The sequence below is a fragment of the Pinus tabuliformis genome, chromosome 2_2 (genome assembly GCF_031772625.1).
Source record: "Pinus tabuliformis cultivar Carrire ecotype Pingquan chromosome 2_2, CPIR1, whole genome shotgun sequence".
Classification (NCBI taxonomy): Eukaryota; Viridiplantae; Streptophyta; class Pinopsida; order Pinales; family Pinaceae; genus Pinus; species Pinus tabuliformis.
The window spans coordinates 420,156,889-420,163,167 of record NC_142300.1 but is presented as its reverse complement, the minus strand read 5'-3'; positions in this window follow the sequence as shown (position 1 = coordinate 420,163,167).

Genomic DNA, 6,279 nt, shown 5'->3' with positions numbered 1-6,279 from the left:
GGGTGGCAGGAGGTCGTTTGGCCCTTGCTGGCCCTACGCGCAGTGCCTCCTACATGTGCGCAACGCCCTCCTATACACGCAGCGCAGTTGTTTTTTCCACTGACAAAACCAACCTACGTGTAGCGCTCAGTCTCTACGTGCAGTGCTCTAGCCTGAATGTGCAGTGCCACCTCCAACTTCCCAAGCGCACAATGCCAATTTCCCTAAGCGCAACGCCACTTCTCCTTGGACCAAAACTTGCTTAACTTCTCCTCTCTTCTTCAATTTTTGTCTCCTTCTTTTCCAAATAAGAATGATAAGCCTGAAAATTAAATGTGACATCTTATATAGGAGTAAATTTTGACTTTTCATTATAAAAACCTACTTTCTAATGTTTTGGACCTTTTCCACTTCTCTGTTTTAATGCCTTTTCTTCATTGTTCCTTTTCAGGTGGATGATGCTCAATTTGACCTGATTTTTTACGGTGGTTCATTGTCTTGTAGCAAGGAGAGATGCATTGATGCAACCAGGATCATTTATTACATAAAGTGACTCAAATTACATAAAAATATAAATTAACCTAAAATACTTTGTTTTCACCTCAAAAACATGTTTTTGAGGTGAAAATTAGATTAGTTAAAGAGATAATTTTACACTGACTATGACTTACTAGCAATCACTCTTGACTTATTTATCATCCTCATACCCTTGCTTCCCTTTATCTACACTTTTAAATCATGCCTTTCACCTTCGAAATGAACCCTAAGACCTAATGAAAACATGCCCTAAGACCTAATGGAAACATGATTGCATTTGACTCTGAAACTATCACTGAATACAACATGGAGATGGGTCAGCAAGTGTACCTTGTGAGCAAGAACTTGGGTTTTCTGAGGAGAAGACAACGATCATTGGATCAACTTGACGTGACCTAATGAAATGATGCAAAAATTTCAGTATAAAACCCCTAAAATGAAAATGCAAAGAGCAAATTTGATCGTTGATGGAAGTATGCAGATATTAACACTGACACCCTGACAAGAAATTCAACCCCATCTCTATTAAGGTGATATTTATGCTCTCTTCTATAAAATACTGCATCACGATCATAAAGATAAGGACTTCCTAAGACAACTCCACATATGTCTACTAGAATCACATCTAATTCCACTTGATCAATGTAATTAGCTATGACGGAAAATCTTAATCGACACTGTTTTGTGACTTTTATCTGAGTTGATTTATTTAGCCATCCTAATGGGTAAGGTCTTGGATGATTCCGTGTTTCCAAACCCAAACTCTTAACTAAATATTTAGATATTAGATTTGTCTATGATACACTGTCAAACATTATATCTATCTTTGTGTGCTTAGAAGTTATCCTTATGTTAAAAAATTCAACTCTTGTATCCTCATTTGAAGGGTTTATTTTTGATGAAGATGCAATAGGATTCGAACTTGAACCAGTGTCAGAAGTTTTACCTATCGTAATCATAGCAGTTATCCTCCTTTCATCACCTGAATCTGAACCTAGATCTTGCTGGACTGCTGCAATCACCTTCTTTTCATCCTTCTCCTCAAGGAAATTTTTGGGCTTAAGTTCTGGATGAAGTTTCCAACACTTTGATTCATCATGACCGATTCTCTGGCAATGAGAACAAGTAGGTATTTCCTTTTGAGCTATCGCTGATTTCTTTCTCTTCAAATTGTTCTTCCCTTTACTATCATTGGAATCTTTGATTTCCAACTCTTTGGATGATTGCGATGAAAACTTGAATGGTCTTCCACCTAATTCAATATGTATGTCTTGAACACACACTTCATCAAAATCATCAGGATTAAACATCAATAATGTATGTTGCCAATATGAATATAAACCGTTGATGTATTTTAACAAAGTTTCACGTGTATCCAATGAAATATTAAGCGCCAATGCTTTATTTCTGAACTCCTGAGTAAACTCCTGAACACGTTGCCCTTTACCTTGCCTCAAATGCTGCCAATCAATAACAACTTGCTGCATGTATCCTAAAGGATAGAACTGTTTCCTAAGAGCTTTTAAAAACTTAGAGCATGAAGAGATGACTTTTCCTTTTCGCTTTACATCTATCTGAGTTTTACTTTCCCACCAGATTAAAGTTTTTCCCCCCATTCTGAGTGTAGCTAACTGAATTTTCATTTTATCATCATAAATGTTCCGAATACGACAATACGCTTCTAACTTCTTAATCCAGTTATCTAAATTTTCAGGATTCATTTCACCATCATAAATAGGTAATTCAAATTTTACATCAAGTTTCAAAAGAGCTGTTTTCTTAGGTTTCTTTTCTGTTTCAGATTCTGCACTGGAAGAAGAAGAAGAGGAAGATGATGATGGAGATGATGGATGTGAAGGTGGTTTATCAACCTTGCCTTTACCTTTGTCCTTCTTCGATGTCTTTGAAGAAGAAGCTGCATCTCTCGCCTTCTTGTCTTCGTACAATTCTCCCAACATCTGTTGCATAGTCAAGAATGCTTGTTGAAACTGTTCATCACTCATCTTAGTTTCAGTGTTTTCACCTGCATCAGATCCTGTCATGGTTGACTTATGAACGACTCGTCGCTTTCCAATCTCTGGATCAATCTGCTCAAGGATTCCTTCTCCATGTTGCGACTTTGACTTGGTTAACATTCAATGGAAAATTCTACAAACACAACCAGCATTGACACCAAATTATATGATCTGAAATGATCATATGTTAAAACTGAAGTAGAATTGATTACGCCATTAATGAATAGAATATTAACTGAACGTGCTGAAATCGTGAGAACTGCTTGAGAAGAAGACTTGAAGACAAAGAATAAAACATAATCAATATGCACAACAGAAGTGAATACAATAAAAACACAGTGATACCAAACAAAAAAATTGATTATGGAGTTCGTCCCTGATGGACTACGTCTCCGGGTCCGCTTTCAAGATGGGCAACCGCTTTATTAGGATTGAAACAAAAGAGGTCAATTACATAGAAATTTTACCTAATTGAATGTGAATGCAAGCACTTCTAGTCATTGTCATAAAAAATCTCTCTGAACCAGCTTTCCAATGCCTATCATAGTTCCTAATTCTGACTCTGGATGCTCCTGTTACACTGAAAACAAAAACAACCTCTAACCTCCAGAATCTGCATACAAAAACCCAAAACCACCAATGTCCACTTCAATGTGCAAAACAACCTCTTATAGCCCTGCAAATACATTCAAACTCCTTCTTCCTAGTTTTAGGAATGAATGGGATGATTTTTGGGTTTAAGAGGTCTCGGTCTTATTATGATCTTCCACCTAGGGATAAGGTTGCTTGGTGGTTGAATTAGTTTGCACAAAAAACTACAAAAAAAACCCAAATTAAACTTTATAACAACCACAATCTGCTGGCAATCTGGTTGACTATGCAGAGGTCGGATGGATCATGTGAATGGTGCTAATATCCCACAGTTATAGCTTGGCGGTTCCGCTGCATGCTGGCCGAAATAGTTAACTGTTGGCAGATACCCCAACCCGTTCACATGTCAGCGAGTCCGACTTGCGGTCTACACTGCTGCGGTTACGTCAATGGTCTCATTCTTCAAGTTACTGGTCCATTGCAGTTCTTTGGATTTCTCTATAGAGATTTACGACAGAGCTTGGTGGACCGCTCTCATAAAGATATAGTTTATAACCCCGATAGTTAATCCACTTCCAGTCACATGCTGCGGTTCCGATGCTCCAGTTATTGCAACCTGCTACTATCTGTTCACCATAGTGGCTGCACACATGACCACAGTTTATACCCTCGCGGTTCCCGCTGCAACTTCGATAATTTTCTACCCGTAGCCACACACCGCTCACGTGAGCTGCGGTCCCTCTATGGTCTCTTAACCATGGTTAGGACTGTTTATAAAGTTTTTTTATGTTTTATGTATTGTTTAACATTCGCTGAGAGTCATTTAACTTAGGTGTTATGTTTTTTGATGCACTTAGGGTTGTAATATGGTTAGATAGGTTTAGGCTTAGGGTTATACATTTGATACATGGTTTTGATAGGTGTAGAAATTATGTTTTATGTAGACTTAGGTTTGATGTATTAGGTGTTAGGTTAATGTGTTAGGTCTTAGGTCTTTAGACATAGGTTCTAGGGTTTAGGTTTTAGGATCCAACATTTAGAATAGGTGTATTATAATGTTGTAAAACCAGAAACCATCACCATGTCAGAAGAACCTGAAGAAGGTCGTGACAACCATGAAGACCACAAACATCAAATTGTCACAAAGTGACATTTGTGACAAACATCAAATTGTCACAAAGTGACATTTGTGACAAACATCATATGATGACAAACCCATATCAAACACCTGTAACGGACGACACACCCATGTCGATGATCAACCATAGTGGAATTGACGATGAACACTTGTCGACAACCAAGTACAACACCATATCAACTGAACACCATGAAAAACCATAGACATCACTTGAACAACCTGATCCATAAACAATACTATCGAAACTTAATGACACCAAACTGAATTGCTGACGATGACTTTGAACTTGTGTAACTGATCTGGCGAGATCCTCCTGGATCATAAATTTAACTAACTAGACCCTTAATGTGATGGTTGAATTTCTCAAGTTTCTAGTAGCTATGAGGGAATGGGGAAGGTGGTACCAAATAGCCCCAAGGTATGGGCTACATACCTTTTTTGCTAGAGACTTCCAATGGCCACATAAATCCCATCAAGGGGGATTTTTTTTTTATTATGGAAAAAGTAGATAGAAAGAGAGAGAGATAACTAGAGAGAACTACATACTAGAGAACCTTGTAATTTGTGAATTGGGAGAATATAACTTTCCACAAGTGATTGCAAGGTAAGTGACTATGAAAAGGAGATGAAAAGTCTCTAAGTCATAGCCACTTAGTGGGGAAGTGAATCCTGAAGTGAACTCGACAGGGAATCAATGAGAAGCCTTCACTTATGTTCCAAGGGCTTAAAATATTTTGGAATGATTTGATTTACCGAGGCACATAAGCACTGGAGAAGGGAAGTGCTAAAGAACTACTAAATTAGTGAAGGGATCTCTTTTGTGTTGTGCAAGCTTGGGTGACCATATATTTTTGAAGTGTTAAGGGGCCCCAACTCAACCAATGATGTGCAATTCCTGAAATTGCTATAAGTGAAGGAGACTATCCTTCATGTCCTATACCTTGATTTTGAAATGTTGTTGTCAAACCCTAAGTGAAGGTTCCCTTAAGGCATCAAATTTCGCTCGGAGTGGCTACTTACAAGAAATACTGCTATGTAGCTTTTCCTATAGTTTAGGGTAGAGTGGTTTTCCCTTCCTCAATTTTAGCAAGCTACTGTAATAAGACAACTGTATAAAATTATTTCTCTCAACAAATTTATATTTTTGTTTATTGTTCTATGACTAATGTTGTCATGGACATTGATCCTAAGAATGAATGGATGAATTTCACCTATGGAGGGGAATGAATATCAATTTATGAATGCAATTTATTCTTTTAAAGTGAGTGATGCTTGAAATATCAATGTCTTAGAGTGAAGATTTTGTTGGCATTATGATACAGGTGTTGTCCTTGATGGCAACTCACTTAGAGGTATGGTACAGGTGGCAACTCAATAGATGACATATCATAGTACAACAGGTCAAGAGAGAGGTATACGCAGGTTAACCTTGATGAAAGTGCGTATACACGTGGATGAGCATAATAGAAGACGCGTATACGTACACACGCAGGTTCACGAAGGAAAGGTGCGTACATGTTGGAAAACTAAGTTTTGGTCCATGGTATTTGGTCCATGGTATTTTGGTATTGGTCCATGGTATTTGGTCTGAAGTGTTGACCCTAGGTATTGGGTTCAAGGTATTGGTTCAACATGGTTTTGGACCATGGTATTGAGAGAAGCATAAACCTATATAAGGAGAAGATCATTAGGCCAAGGGTTGCGAGTGGGCAAGGATGGAATATCTGATGAAGTGTGAGATCTAGTATGCTGGTTATGGGTGTGTGATGATGTGCTTGATCTGAATCAATGATGCACCTATGCGGTTGATGATGGATCGAGATCATAAGGCTTGGAATATCTGTACGTGGGTTGGCCTTGGTGAAAGCACGTATGTACGCTGCTTTGGTTCTTCATAGTAGCGTATACATTATGAGATATGATATTTGAAGTTGCAGTTGGATCTGGTTATTGTTGCAAAGTTCTGTTGTCTGCTCTGTGTTCTGGTTATTGTGTTTTGATGACAGGGTTTCAGTGATT